This window comes from Suricata suricatta, chromosome 5, assembly GCF_006229205.1.
Source record: "Suricata suricatta isolate VVHF042 chromosome 5, meerkat_22Aug2017_6uvM2_HiC, whole genome shotgun sequence".
Classification (NCBI taxonomy): Eukaryota; Metazoa; Chordata; class Mammalia; order Carnivora; family Herpestidae; genus Suricata; species Suricata suricatta.
In genome coordinates this window covers 123649250-123665939 of record NC_043704.1, presented here as the reverse complement: position 1 = coordinate 123665939, position 16690 = coordinate 123649250, and the positions used below count along the sequence as shown (strand labels likewise).

At 38.8% G+C, this 16690-nt stretch overlaps 1 protein-coding gene across 1 annotated transcript in view; it reads left to right on the top strand.

The window, feature by feature from the left end:
• The first annotated feature begins 33 nt into the window (after nucleotides 1-33).
• The window catches only part of SLC35G2 (solute carrier family 35 member G2), a 40424-nt gene continuing 23767 nt past the window's right edge, over nucleotides 34-16690 (top strand). The window contains exon 1 of the mRNA XM_029940825.1: nucleotides 34-181. The gene's annotated coding sequence lies outside the window, so the exon portion shown is untranslated. The remainder of the gene's footprint in view (nucleotides 182-16690) is intronic.

Below are 16690 nucleotides of genomic sequence, written 5' to 3'. Positions count from 1 at the left end.
GCAGTGTCCGCGCCACGGCGCCCCTCTCCCCGCCCCGCCCGGCGGCCGCGGCGGCCCTGACCACGTTTTTTCCTGGGGAAGCGCGCGGCGGACACCGCAGTCCTAGAGGCTGGAGTAGGTTTGCGGGAGCAGGCATCCCGGGCCGGAGCGCCGCGCCCACCTTCCTCGCGGTGAAACGAAGGTAACCGGGCCCGGGAGCCAGGCGGCGGCGGTAGTCTTACAATTGACGCTGCTTGCCAGGCCGCCCCACCCGAAAGGAATGAGAGCTGACCCCGAATCCCACACACTCACTTTTAGAGGCAGAGCCCCTCGTTTGGGGTTGGGCGGGGCCCAGGGCGAGGCACCCTGCCCCCTTCACAAACCTTCGTAGGGGCTCTGTTGGACATCAGAAAGGCCGCGGTCCCCTCACTGCTCTCCTGGAGTCTCGGGACACCGGGTCAGCAGGGGTCAGCGTCAGCTAAGGCCCCTGCGTCCCTGTGTTCTGCCACCGTCGCACCTATTGGGCCCTTCCGCAGCCTCCATGATAAAGGCCAGGATAGTTGCTTTCCTCTGGCCCAGGAGCCCACCCAAGTAAGGGTGAGTCCCTGTGGCGTCATGAGAACAGTGTCAAATCCAAACTTTAAAAAATGCTGAATGGTTTTAGAGACATAGCCAAGAATTAGTTTTCTTTCTTCTCTTATGTCTATGATTCTGGAACGCCAGGCTATATGGGTTGAGATTTTCGTGGAGAATGAATGGCTTGTTGAAAATTTTCCACGACGAAAGCGAAGGCAAGGAGTAGTGGAGGAAGGGCGGGCTATGGCCAGGTGGCTGGCTAGGGGGGCAGGGCAAGTCCCCTCAGTTCCCCAGCCCCGGGAGGGAAACACGAACCTTCCCTGACCCGCCTCTGGGCGCTGAAGAATTTCTACACTGTGTGCGCCCAATTGGCCTCTTTTGAGAGGAGGAAGAGGATGGAAGGGTTGCGCGGTCCAGCTGGAAGGAGACTTGTGTTGGGGCGACTGGGGTCCTGCGTCTCCATTCAGGCTTTCGCTGGGTTTGGTGAAGAGCGAGACGGAAAGACTGCCTCCGGATGACGATTGAGGGTCCGAGGGTAGTGACGCACTGGGCGGGAGGGCTGGGGGCGCCTGGAGAGAGGAGGTTTCCGCTGGCAATTCCGTCTTAAAGGACTTGAGCTGGCGTTGCCCGTGTCCTTGGTGCTGAAGTAAGTGCCTCAAGTGCCTTCGTTGGATCACTTCTCAGGCTAGGTCCTGCTGTACCCTTCTACTCTGCACCTTTGCCAAAAATAGCCCAAAAGCAGGTGCCAAGGTGGAGCCTGGCCGACACTGAAACCCATTGTAGATGGGTTAAATGCTGGTTTCCTGATGATAAGGTGAAGGCAAATGTAGCTCCCATATGGGGAGGCAGATAAAGCGTTTGTGTAACAGGTTTGATTACCTACATGCAAGTACTCATGGTGACCTTAAACATGAACTTTCACATATGCCTCTGTAGGATTCACATATGTGTATATGCACGCAAATATAATGCATATGTAAATACACTTATCTGTTTTCAATGCCATCACATGCTACAAGTTACACTTTTCTCCCAGAGCTTTTTTTGTAATCCATATTTATTTTTTGACACCTCTGGTGTTTCTGAACTCTGCAGAACCATTAATTTTCATAATCATCTGTTCCAAAGTACAGAGCCTGAGGACTAAAGTGTTTGGCATTATGCTAATTTAAGCGTTTATACATATTTTAACTTGAAACTAAGATAGTCTAAAAAGATGTAAACTTGATACTAATACAAAAAATGTTCTTAAAGGAAACTTAAAAGAGAATTAATGAAAGACTTAATAGAGAATGATATCTAGATAACAATCTTATGAAAAGCTATAATCCGAAGAAAACATGGCTAAGATGTATCATAATGCTGGCAATTTCAAATATACTGCTGGTATGTGATTTGTGGACTCCGTAATGATTACATATGTGGAATGCATAAAACCAGAGAAAACTATTGTAAACAGATTTTCTTTTAAGTAAATATACATGCATTTTAAATGGATCGATCTTCTGTTGGTTGCATTTGCCTCATATAATTTATCACCTATGTCTTTCACATAAAACTAGGTCATCATTCTTAAGGGTTGCAGTGATATTGCACTATGTGGATAGAACATAATTTATTGATTTAAACAATGCCATAGTTATGAATATTTATGTATTTCCAGTTTTCTGCTATTGTGGACAGCTCAGCAAATAACATATTTGTTTTTACTTATTTATTTATTTATTTAGAGAGAGAGAAAAAAAGCACAAGCGGGGAGGAGTAGAGGGAGAGGGAGATAAAGAATCTTAAGGAGAGAAAGAATCTTAAGCAGACTGCACGCCCAGCACAGAGCCTCACACCCACCGGGCTTGGCTGTGAGATCATGACCCGAGCCAAAATGAAGAGTCAGATGCTTAACTGACTGAACCACCCAGGCACCTCTGCAGATAACATATTTGGTCAAACATTTGTGCACTTGTTTCGTTCTACTCTTAGAACAAATTCCTAGAAGTGAAATTGTCAGTTCAATGGGTAGGTACCTTTTAAACACATTGACTTGTTCATTTATTTGTTATTTCCTCTCTCCTCTCTCGTCTGTTTTATTCTTTACCATGTTATCAGCACCTACAACAGTGCTACATATATAAGTATTACCGAAATACTTCTTGGAAGAACACTATTTCCAGATTGTGGTACAGAAAATGTGTACCAGTATATATTACTATAAACACTGAATTAGAATGTTAGTATCCTCACACTATTACCAACATTAGGTTATTGTTTTTATCAACCTCTTAGAAGTATTTTCCAATTGGATAGGCAAAAAGGAACATGTTTTCCATATATATGTATAGATCATGCTTATTTTTACTTTTGTGAGTTTCCAGCCTTATTTTTCTATTGGTGTGCTTATATTTCTTCTTGTTTGTAAGTGCTCTTTGTATAATGAGGACTTTGTTACATATGTTGCAGTTTTTCTGGATTTTTTATTTTTAAACCTTTTTAATGATATTTTATGCTGTCATAGAAAATTTCAATTTTTACATAGTCAAGTATATATATATAATGTAAATGAATTACTATGTAAATATATATATACGTACAGTATATACTGTACATTTTAATTTCTAGCATTTATATCAGTATTCCACTTTTATATATTAAAAGATAATCTGCCATATTTTATGGTTTTATAAAAGATTATATTTTAGACTCTAGGTTACACTTCCTTTTTAGTAAATTTATTGCTAAATGTAAAATTCTATTGGAGATTGCTTTGTAAGAAGTAGTGTTTTATTTTTAACTCACATATACATGTGTTTTCTATGAGTAGTAACATGTTACTCAGTTTGAACCCTTTAACATGATGTATTTAATTTCTAAATACTGAATGAAAGTGTTTTTCCTTAAAATGCTTTTTAGTCTGTATTATTATTATTATTTGAGAGAGAGAGAGAGAGAAAATGAGAGCAAGCTTGGGAGAAGGGCTGAGGGGAGGGGAGAGAGAGAGAGAGAGAGAGAGAGAGAGAGAGAGAATTTTCCTTTAAGTTTATTTGTTTATTTTGAGAGGGGGGAGTTGCAGAAAGAGGGAGAGAGAGAATCTCAAGCAGGCTGTGAACCCAGAGTCTGATTTGGTGCTCATGGTAACGGAACATGAAATCATAACCTGAGCTGAAATCAAGAGTCACTTACCAAGCTGAGCCACTCACGGGCCCTATGAGAGAAAATCCCACAACCCTGGCATCATGACCTGAGCTGAAATCAAGAGTCAGACACTCAGCTGAACTGAGCCACCACAGCTACCCCTGTAGTATTTAAAAACATGCTTTAGGGGCGCCTGGGTGGCTTAGTTGCTTAAGTGTCTGACTTCGGCTCAGGTCATGAACTCACCGCTCATAGCCATTTGTAGCAACGTGGATGGACCTCGAGGGTGTCACACTAAGCGAAATAAGTCAGGTGGAGAAGGACAGATACCATATGTTTGCACTCATAGGTCTAACAGGAGAACAGGAGAAACCTAACACAGGACCATAAGGAGGGGAAGGGGGAAAGAGAGTTGGGGAGAGAGAGGGACACAAATCATGAGAGACTATTGAATACTGAAAATGGACCCAAGGGCTGAAGCGGGGGGAAGGGGTGATGGTCATAGAGGCGAGAAGGTGTTACATGGAAACCAATTTGACAATAAACTATTATAAATTTTAAAAAAGAAAGTGAAAAAAACCCCATTTTTAAATGTTTATTATTTTTGAGAGACAGGCAGAGATAGGGCATTAGTGGGGGAGGGGCAGAGAGACAGAATCTGAAGCAGGCTGCAGGCTCTGAGCTATCAGCATAGAGCCCAACATGGGGCTGGAACTCACAAACCATGAGATCATGACCTGACCCAAAGTCAGATGCTTAACTGACTGAACCCCCCAGGTGCCCCTGTAGTATTTTTAAACTTTAGTATGCAATCTTTCTAAAAAGGAGCTATTCTTTTTATAGAGTATTTTGTTTTTGTATAAGAAAGAAAATATGACAAAGTCCACTTTTTATCCAAATCTGGAATTCATGTCATTGAAATTTGTAAGAATGTGCACACATAAGGTTGGTTAAATACCTTAAAAAGGAAAAAAAAAGCCCACCCAAATACTATTTTTTGTATCTGTTATGGATCAAAATAACTTTTTCCAAAAAAACAGAAGATTGGTTATTGGGGCATTGATTAGCTATTCTGTATTATTTTCTTTCTGGGGTTTAAAAACATTTTAGAACAGTGAAATGGGAATAATTTTATAGGTTTTATAGAATAAATTCTAAGATATCGCTGATTATAAAAATGAGATCAACATCAGAATAGAAAATAAAACTCTCTAGTAAGACATTCTCTATAGGTAGCTATGAATAGTGGTTTGGAATAAAGACTTCCCGGTGACTAGATTTATAAGTAAAGATACATTTAATTGAATGTAGGATGTTGTCAATTGTTTTTTTTAATCAAAAAATTTTTAACGTTAATTTATTTTTAAGAGAGAGAAAGAGACAGAACATGAGTGGGGGAGGGACAGAGAGAGAGGGAGACACAGAATCTGAAGCAGGCTCCAGGCTCTGTGCTGTCAGTACAGAGCCTGATGCAGGGCTTGAACTTGTGAACCCTGAGATCATGACCTGAGACAAAGTCAGACGCTTAACTGACTGAGCCACCCAGGTGCCGGATGATGTTGTCATTTGTAAGATGCATTAATTTTAGGAATGTGAAAAAAATGTGCATCTTAAATTTGGTGTATCATAAACAGAATCATATTGCACCTATTTTTCTGTTATTTTTTCCTCATAAGATATAGATATGTTCCTATCTGATACATGTAAGTATTGAATTAACCAACATCCCATTTAAGTTCAGATTATTTATAACCTTTGCATAGCATAAACAATGCCATATTGAATATTCTTTTATTATACCTCTGTATAATGATATTGCTTCCTTAGAATAAATTCTTAAATGAAATTTATAGGATAGGGAGAGTTAATACTTTGCATTTTGGTGCATATTGTCTGTTCTCCAAAATTCTTGCCACAGTTTGCCATGCAAAAAATAGTGCATGATGTTCTAGATTCTTCATTCATGCCAGAGATAATCAGCTTTTCCCATTTTCCTCACCTAAGAGGCAAGACAGATATCTCACTCTTTTTTAAATTCTTGTTTTTCTGACTTTTATAGAAATTGTGCATCTTTCCATATGTCTGTTGGTTAGGTGTATTTCTTTTTTGTGTGAATTACCTATTCATCGCCTTTGTGCAATTTTTTTTTGAGTTCTTAAGAGCGTATTTTGTATGAAAGATATTGACCATTTGTTGCTATTGTTGTTTTTAATTAGTCATTTAAATTTTTTATGGTTTCTTTTTTTGCACAGAAGATTTAAATTTTCATGGAGTCAAATCAGTCCATTTTTTCTTTGTGATTTTTCACCTTGGTGTTACACTTAGAACACTACCCCAGTTCCCCAACCTAGGATTATAAAAATATTCTCTAGTGAGCAAAAGAGCACAATTAACTTTTCAGAGGAATAGAGCATAGAACCATATTATATTTGGATAGTCACCAATTCTGTTTCTAAATAGGATCTATTAAGTTTTGTCTATTTGTGTTGGTAGAACTATCAATCGGCTCCAGCCAGGAGGTGGGTAATTCCAAGTAGAGGGGCCAAACGACCTGAAGAGGGGCAATGATCACACACTGGTTTCATTGAGCTAATATGGCTAACGTTTTTGCTTTACCTATTGTAAACAGGAGTTAGTGAATTCAGACACGAGAGAAAATAGCATTTGGGAGATTGGCAGGGAGATTGATTGGTCATACCTTTTTTCCATATTTTTACATAAGTTAGAGTCTTTTCAAAGATAAAATTAATGAGAAAATATAAAGATGTAAATAATTCAATTATTAAATTTAAGTTTGATTGGAGCTCTTGTAAAGTTAATTTTCACAATATTTTAATTCAGGTAGATAGCTGAATTCTCCAATGCCTTTTAACTTCTTGGACAGCTTTGCTATCCATGCTTCAGTCTTGCTAATCTCAGCAGTTGTTGACCTATCTAGCAATCTGACAGTTTGTGGTTATCATGAGGATTAGACAAACCTCCCACCTCCAATTATTAGATGCTTGAAGAGCCTTTACCTCCTGGTGACCTGAGTAGAAATATAATTTTCCACTTTGGCATTGGAATTTGTTGGTGAGGAAAAGATGATGTCTTTTATTAATCATACTCTAATCAAGTCTTTTATTCTGAGCACTTTTTAAATTTTTTTGTAGGGGCGCCTAGGTGGCTCAGTCGGTTGAGCGTTTGGCTTCCGCTCAGGTCATGAACTCATGGTTCGTGAGTTCGAGCCCCACGTCAGGCTCTGTGCTGACAGCTAGCTCAGAGCCTGGAGCCTGCTTCAGATTCTGTGTCACTTTCTCTCTCTGACCCTCCCCTGCTTGCACTGTCTCTGTCTCTCCAAAATAAATGAAAACCATTAAAAAATTAAAAAAATATTTTCATAATACATTTCTTTATTAAAAATTTTTAATGTTTTTATTTTTTTGAGAGAAAGAGTGTGAGTGGGAGAGGGCCGGAGAGAGAGGGAGACACAGAATCCAAAGCAGGCTCCTGTCTCTGAGCTGTCAGCACAGAGCCCAATGTGGGGCTCAAATTCACTGACTGTGAGCTCAGGACCTGAGTTGAAGTTAGACACTTAACTGACTGAGCCACCCACATGCCCCTTTTCATATTTATTTATTTATTTTGAGAGAGGCAGAGAGAGCCCGAGTTGGGGAGGGGCAGATAGCAGATAGAGAAGGAAGAATCCCAACCGAGCTCCGGGCTTCCAGTGCCAGAGCCCCAGGCAGGGCTCAAACACATGAAACTGTGAGATCATGACCTGAGCCAAACGAAATCAAGAGTTGGATGCTTAACTGACTGAGCCACACCATGCCCCTGAACACTTTTAAACACTTCATTGGTGATGAGAGTCTTTTTTCATCTTCTTTGGTGAGGCCACTTTCCACTATAGATGGTATTTCTTAAAAACTCTGATAAATCATAGTTCCAGGATGCTCTGGGCCACTACTATATCTTCCTTCTTATTTCATGTTTCTCCTGCATTATTTTGATTATAAAATCAGACGAAGTACTGCATGTTTTTTTTTGTTTGTTTGTTTGTTTGTTTTGGCCATCCTGCCCTTAGTAATGATTCTCCAAGTAACCAAAGTGTTACCATCAACAGTCATTGTCTGCTGGCTCCTGGCTTGGTTATGGAAAGGAAAATGATAATCCAGTATCTCCCCTTTCTCACTTTTCATCTATCTACCTTCTAGTCTAGATGCAAGAGATAGCCTTCTATTTGGTAGAAAATGTCAGAGATGAGTTAAGGTCACAGAGTATTTTTTCTTCTGAGGACCAAAATTTTATTTTACCCTATAAATTTTAATATACATATATAATTTAAAATTTTTGGCTTACATAACATTATACAGGTTAAATTGTTTATTAATTCTGGTTTCTCTTATAGTTGTTGCTGTAATAGAATTGTATATGATCACTGGGTACTTAACACTATTTCATAGTTAAAATTATATAGGAACTTAATTTATATGCCTGTCATCTTTACTAAAGTTTATTTAATCATTCCCTGACTGTATCAAAATCTTGGTTCCTATCTCCTTACTTTATTTAGACCCCAAAGTAGTCTTGACTTTAAGAACTTGATGAAGGAAAGTAGAAATATTAGGCAATTTCCCATTTATTTTGCCCTGGTCTCTGTGTAACTTTGGCTGAGCCATTGTTGTAAATGGGGGTGAGAATCACAATGGTTAGTAAGGCTTCTGAGGGTGGTGGTGAACCAAAGCCAGATATTCAATTACTTCTTGGGTTCCCTTAAATTAGGGATAGGAGATAGAAGATAGAGTTAGGTTGCAGAAGTACGATAGCCAAGCTCAGCACCACAACTAATCCGACACAGAATTAGAGGTCTCTGGTAAGAGGGTGACTTTCTCCAAAGCAGACCAGCTATGCCAGAGGACTACAAGCATTTGTTGAGTCTGGTATTACCCTAGGATTTAGGGGATACCATGAAAAAGATAAAGACATATCACTGTTCTTGGAGCAGTAATACTTTATTAGTGATTATAAAACTCATGAGTTAACATATGCACCTCTCAGTGATACCATACGTCAAGGACTATAACAGAGTCCTATAGAAAGTGTTCTTTTCTTTTTCTTTCTTTTTCTTTTGAAAGAGAGAGAGAGAATGATAGTGAGGGAGAAGGGTAGAGGGAAGAGAGAGTGAGAGAGGGAGAATCCCAAGCAGGCTCCATGCTGAGCATGGAGTCTGATGCAGGACTCAATCTCATGACCCATGATTCCATGGGACCATGACCTGAGCCCAAATCAAGAGTTGGACACTCACCAACTGAGCCACCCAGGTGCCCCCAGTAGAAAGCGTTTTTAAACCCAGGGAGAAACAGGTTGGTTTGTGAGAGGCTTCTCCAGTTAAGTCACCAGGAGCATTATGAGGGTGTGTTTCGAGATTTGCCAGAGATTGCTTTGTGGGGTTGATGGCCTCAAGTTGGGCTGGAAGCTGAGGATTTGGATTTGAGGCCTGGCTGCCATGTTTATTTAGCACCTTTGTAAAAGGTGAAAATTTATATGATCTGAAGAAAAACCAGAGTATTATGTTTAGCACCTTTGTAAGCTTGGGCAAGTCACCATACCTGGCTGAGCTTCACTTAATTTTTTTTTTAAGAGCAAATAATATTAGTGCCTACCATGTCAGGGTTTTTGTGGGATTAAGTAAAACATTACATGTAAAGCACTTAAAATAAGCCTAGCGTATAGTAGTCTAGTTTGTTTGTTTGTTTATTTTACCTTGCTAGAGCTACATGTAAATCACTCTGGACAAATGATTATTGATTCTCTTGTCAGAGCTTTCAAGGGCAAATGAACTATACAAACTCTTTGTGTCTTCTGAATATGTACGATAATTCTCTTAATTTGGAATTTTCTCTTTTAATGTAGCTTAAATCCCAACCTTCTGCTTTTTATTAATTCTCATACTGTCCAAAAATAAAATAGGCCTAGTCTGGCATTGTCACGACTTTAGCTTTGTCCTTTAGTACTCTGATGTTAAAGCAAATACATATTTAATTGTATAATTTCCTTCCTTTTACTATATATAGAAGTTACTGTGTCTGTTTTGTGGCACTTGTAAACCATATATTGTTTCCCCAAATGAACATGTATATTTTTAAGAGAAAGCTTATGTTTTCCTAATCTTCTCTCTCATAATGTCTTAGACTAGTGCCTTCCACGTCATAGGCACTCAGTAAATATTGACTGAATGAGGGAATAAACGTGAATGCATGAGCCTGCCAGAATATCTGGTGTGATCTCAGGCTGCCCCCACAGAAACAGAATCTCCTGAATGGGAGAGATTATAAAAATCTGGTGTATGTTCAGAGAAGTGTGGTTAAGATGGTGAGAAGACTGAAAACCATGGTTACACAAGAAATAATTGGAAAAAAAGAGGAGGTTTTCAGTTTGGAGAAGAGAAAACTCATAATGGGGGACTTGCAATAAGGAAGGTGGAAGGTATAAATAGTTCCTGATATTGAAATGTCATGTGGAAGAGGGAATTGATTAGTGGCCTCTGAGGAAATACGTAGTAACAGCCTCTGCAAATTAGGTGGAGAAAGATTCTGACACAGTGTTAAAAACATAATTTTCTAATAATCAGGATGACTCCCAGGTGGCTGCCTTGGGAAGGAGTTAGCTTCCTGTCATTGTAGGTGTTCAGACAGAATCAATGCTGTCCATTGGGTATGCAGTAGAGAATATATACAGGTGGTCCCTGACTTAACAATGATTTGACTTACGATTTTTCAACTGTATGATGGTGCAAAAGCCGTATGCATTCAGTAGAAACCATACTTCCAATTTTTATTTATTTATTTATTTGTTTGTTTGTTTATTTATTTATTTATTTATTTAAAGTAGGCTTCATGCCCAGTGTGAAGCAAAACACAGGGCTTGAATTCACAACCCTGAGGTCAAGACCTGAGCTGAGATCAAGAGTTAGTTGTTTAATTGATTGAGCCTTCCAGATGCCCCTCCAGCATTTATTTTACATTCATTAGTTGGTATTTTATTATAAGGAAGAGTTTTCTTTATTTATTAATTCGTATATTTATATCAGCATGGACCTATAGATTTCTCTTTTATTCAGTGGATTATAACCGACTGTCATTATTAATTTCAATTTTTTTGTTTTTTTTGTTTTTGTTTTTTATTTATTTTTGAGAGACAGAGAGAGATAGCATGAACAGGGGAGGGTCAGAGAGAGAGAGAGGGAGATAGAGAATCTGAAACAGACTCCAGGCTCTGAGCTAGCTGTTAGCACAGAGCCTAATGCAGGGCTCGAACCCATGAACTGTGAGATCATGACCTGAGCCAAAGCTGGATGCTTAACCGACTGAGCCACCCAGGTGCCCCTGTCATTATTGATTTCAATGCTAAAATTGTCAGAGATTTGGCCATTCAAATCCTAGTCAAGCTGGTTCTTGGGTTCTTTTGACATCTCTTTTTTAATCTTGGAGTACTTTCTGGTGTAAGGTGTTTCACACTTATCTTGTACTTTTCCTACCAACTATTGCAGTCATTTCAAAAGCTGTTTCTCCAAGAAACCATGGTTCCTTTTAGTAGACAATGCAAGATGTGGGTGCTAGGTATGGTTATTAACACTGGGGTGTCATTGCTTTCAGAGCCAGGAAACTTATAAATACATATACACATGCATCTATATCTATTTCTGTATCTCTTCACCTATTTATATTAAAAACTTTTGAGCTTACTCTAATGTCTCCAACTCCACTAAATACCACAGGGTTCATTCCAGTCTTCATTCTTTTTCTATTTGTAATTTCCTTTCTGATTATGAGAAACTTGGTCCCCATTATCCTCAATATTGAATTATTAGTTCATTCTCCTGTTTTATAACCAGTATCCTGGCCTCAATGTGCCACCTCCTTGGCCCTGACTTCTCAGACCCTTTCCTGCTGGCCCCACCAGCCTCCTCACAGCCTTAAGTCACAAAGCTAGAAAGTGGTAGAGCAGGGGAGGCGGGGGAACAATCCCTGACAAGCTGCTAATTTCTTGACAAAGAGCCTATTATTGGGTCTCCAAGGGCATCTATTTGTGAAAATACTCCTGTGAAGATGCTGTAAGGAAGAGGGGCCCTTGGACTAAGGAAATGAAGATTTAACCAGGCAGAGTGGCAGTACTCAGGGAGATCCCTTCTGTGAGAAACTTGGAAAATGAAGGGTGGAGACAGCCAAATGCTACCACCTGCCAAGAACCACAATGAAGGAATTCTTCAAAATTGGTGTGGTTCAGGGTTCAGTCAACCACCATCACCAGTGACACTAATCTCTCACTATGTTTTGTCAATACGTCAAGAACACATCCCATTAAGACAGAAACATCATTTTCTAAAGAGGAAAATATGGCTTTTATTAGGAGCTTCTTAAATGGAAATTGAAATTGAATTTAGGAGATGGATAATGGTGTCTGTTGTTTTAGTGCTGACTTCATTTCCTGGTCCAGAAGATCAGAAATCTGTTTGTGTTTTAGAAAACAGCATGAGGTCCATCTGTTCAGGTCAGATTTTCCCACATTAACACAGTGATTTATGGAGTGGTAACTTATGTAAGGAAAACCAATGGTAGTTATATTATTTGCTGCCATTTGGAATCATCATTATCTTCTGTTAGCCATGAAAATATGGTAATAAACATACACACATGCACAATGAATTACTTTCAAACACTGTGTGTGATAAAAGAATCCTTCTTAGTTTATGAAGTATTTCACCTCTGTTTTGATTTGCATTCTAGACACCATCCATTCAAATTCTGTGATATTGTTTATCCACAGTTTTGCTTCCAACAGAAGGTACAGACAGACATACAAGAGCTACAGTTGGCTCTCTGGGTGACTATTCTGGTCTGACTGAAATACAGAATAATGATTTTTTTTTTCCTCTTATGAGAACAGCTTGATCCCCCTACACCCTGGTTTTGAAGTAAACATACTTAGATAGAGAATTCAATTAAAAAAGTAATAAGAAGAAAGTACCAAAAAATTAAAATTCTACCATCCAAAGTATAAATTGTTTTATATTAAAAAAATCATACTATGAATACTTTTTTATACCTTTTTCTTTTTACCTAGCCATGTGTCATGAAGGTTTTTTTATGTCATCATGTATACATATATTCTCTTTTTGGATGACTGCATAATATTGCATTGATGTTTTCATTTAGCCGGTCCCTCATTAAAGGTTAATGAAGCTGTTTTCAACTTTTTTATTGTGTAAAGAAAGCCATGATAAATATCCTTGCATGCCATCTTTATATATTTTACTAGTTATCCCCTTAGGATATATTCTTGCAAATGACATTGCTGGGTCACAGAGTTCACACATTTTAAAATTTTGATACATGTTGCTGGTAAAAATAACTCTTAATGAGATAGATTATACTATGCTTGTCCTTCATATACAGTGTCTCTACTAATGATGAGACTTGGCAAAGTCTCTTTTCAAATTTGGAGTAGTATTGTATATGTGTATGTGTGTGTTCTCTAAGAGAGAGTTAAGGGAATGATTTTAATAAATCTAGGTATGCAACTTAACTAACCAGGTGTTGTCAGGGTTCACTCAAAATATGATTTATGGTTTGGTTCAGGGCAAGATAAAATTTGCTCACCCTTTCTTTTTCTTTTTCATTCTTCTTTTTTTTTTTTTTTAAAGTAATCTGTATACCCAATGTGGGGCTCAAACACATAACCCTGAGATCAAGAATCACATGCTCTTCTGACTGAGCCAGACAGGTACCCCTGGTCACCATTTCTTAATTGTTTTTTTCTTGTTTGAGTTTAATGAATTATAGTATATGGTATATATATCATTGGGTTGTAATTTCATTGAGTGATATCTATAGTGTGCAGAATCAAGTATGATTAAATGAAACCAAATTTGTAAAATTTTGATTTGGTTCATTTGGCATTTCCGTAAGTCTTAGCCTCAAGAGGGATTTCAGGCTTGGCTTTCTCATGGATAAACAGCAGCAAGAGCAGGGCAAATGTGAACAAGTAGTGTATGTAGCATTTGAGGGATTTGAGAGTAGACTCTCTTGGTCCTTAGTGTTCTTTTTTTTGTTTTGTTTTGTTTTGTTTTTGTTCATGGACTGGTGTAAGTCCTATGGGTAGGGGCTCGGGGTGGTAGGTTTCTTTTGAACTCACTTGGGCTGTTTGATCCTTTCTCATGAGAATTAGGTAAGGGATAAGCAAGCAATCATACTTAACAAGTCTATCAGAACAACCCTATAATCTGTTTTACATTTAATTAGCATCTAATATAATTGGTGGTTTAACCACTTGGGCGCATACAAAAAAGATCATGGAACTAGAAAAGGATCTTTTTATTCCTGCCCCTCTCCCTTATAAGGATGGCTTCCTGCCACTCTTAACAGATTCAGCACAAGTGATTTTAGAGGTGCTGATTCACTGCAGACTGATGCTTTTTTTTTTTTTTAAAGACTAGGAAAGTAAGTGGTAGATGATAAATATATGTTCACTGAGAATGTCATAGTTTATGCAAATTGATAGGTCCACTGCTTCAGAGATTAGAAAAGCTCTTTCCTGGAAAGGGAAGTGTCGATTATAAATGGTGAAAGACTCTTACATTCCAGCCAGTTCTTAGCTGCCAGCTGACATATTCATCACAGTGTGCCAGACTGGATTTTAAAACAGTACAACATAAATTGCTCTGCTCCAAATCAGGCATTATTGCCTTCACACAAGCCAAATCAACCTGCTTGTTTGAAAACTGTCAAATAAGGCTTTCTTTCAACCTCAGTTAACTTTTTCCATTCCTAGTGTGCATAGTTCATTACAGTCTACTAAAGCCATCAACTACAATTGAGTATGAAGGAACCAGGCTCCTCACCTTGATTTTGCCTACACAGCAACAGGTGCAGTTGCTTCTAAGCTGATGACAGAAGAGACTGTTTAGGCTAGCTCTAACCAGACTGATCACTCTCTTCCCTGCTTCTTTTTTTCCACCTCCTTTCCCCTCCACTTTCTGTTCTTATTTAGTTCTTTTCTTTTTCTCAGTTGTTCCTCCCAGAGCTAGCTGTTGATTCCTAGTAGCTTTTGCACAGCTGATTATCCCTGAGTATCCCTCCACTAACTTTCTGCCCTAGAACTGTCCACTGAGTCTCCAGCTCAAACTTGGGCTAAGCCTCCTGTTTGGTGAATCTCTCCCATTTCTTCTTTCTACTTCTCCCTCGACTCCACATCCATCCCATCACATCTGTCTCTTTACCTCACCTCATCTCCAAGCCTCAGCTGTAATTTTCTCCTCTCCAGGAGAAAACTTTCTAGGATACAGACAGTTTAGTCCTATATAGACTGACATAGCTCAGCAGAATCCTCAGGTCTCTCTCCTATGATCTCCTATCCCCGACCTTAGCTCAACTCCTTCCAGCCCCCTTGCTCCTCCTAGCCAGGCCCCCTCTGGAATCCAGTATCCATTGCCTTTCCTAGTTCAACTAGACAGGCTTCATCCCCGGCCAAGCCTGCTATACTCCTGGTTTCAGCCCAGAATAAGGATTCTTTCTTGCTTAAGTATACCTTTGTTGAACTTATGTTAGTCAACATGTTGAAGAGCTGATCATTGAGACTGTGTGCCCCAAATCTCTTCTAGCCTGGAATGGGTGAGCTGTCATGGAGTTCTGGTGCTGTTGTGCATTTATTAGCACTGCAGGGAATGACCCTCACAGAAGTTGTCACCTCATTGACCTGTCATCAGCAAAGTATAGTAGTGACAGGGGATTTGGATTTATTCTTCCACATTCATCACTTGATTTCTCTTTCTTTCTTTTAATGTTTATTTATTTATTTTTAGGGTCAGGGCAGAGAGGTAGGAGAGAGAATCCCTAGCAGGCTCTGGGCTGTCAGTGCAGAGCCGGATGTTGGCGTGATCTCACAAACCGCAAAATTGTGACCTGAACTAAAATCAAGAGTTGGATGATTAACTGAGCCACCCAGATCCCCCTTCCTTTGATTTTTCTAAGCAAGAGGATGCATTTGTAAGATGGTTATCAGGGTTGGGTACAGTCAATGGCTATAGAAACAAAAGCTAGCTATTGCTACGGTAGTACACAACTGAGCCCTATCTAAGGGCTGGGCTGTCAGGGTCAGAGCACCAATACTAGATTCCAGAATGCAACAAACTTACCATCCTTCAGACTCTCAAAGTCAATTATTTTCCCGCAAGAGCAAGATTCTTATGCATAGAATGAAAGACTTTCATATCCTACTAATTTTTGATCCAAGATGTTTCTCACTGGTAAATAATGTGAACATAAACATCAGAATTCATCCCCAGCAACCCCCAAGTAACATTTTTAGCATAAATACCTAAGAGTTTCCACCATACAGTCATATCTACAAATCATATGTGAAATACTCAAGTTTATAGCCAATTTAAAGTCCATTCTAAAATTATACCTGAGAATTGCTGGAGGGGAACATGGTGGGAGATGGACTAAATGGGTGATGGGTATTAAGGAGGACACTAGTTGCGATGAGCACTGGGTGTTGTATGTAAGTGACGGATTACTAAATTCTACTCCTAAAACTAATATGCTATATGTTAAGTAACTAAAATTTAAATAAAAACTTTGAAACATTAAAAAGGTTGTTGTATCTTTTTACTCCAAAAAATCTAAAATGTGGAACATAATTACTTCTGGCTAGTATAAATGAAATGTACTAAATGATTAAGCATATTTAACACAAAGCTTAATAAAATGTTATAATACTTCTGGTAAATATTTAGATGATAACTTTGAAGTGTTTTGAAATAAAGAACGATACTACCCTTATTTCATAAAGTTATGTTTAATATATTAACACTTGTTGCTCTTAAGAGGATTCAAAGTATAGCTTATCCTAGCCACCAAAACATTTGACAGTGGAAAAAATAGTAACACCAATAGCTTTTTGGTCTTTTATATTCCAAATACTCAATGACAGCCTTTCCATGAATACCCTTACTCCATCATTCAGT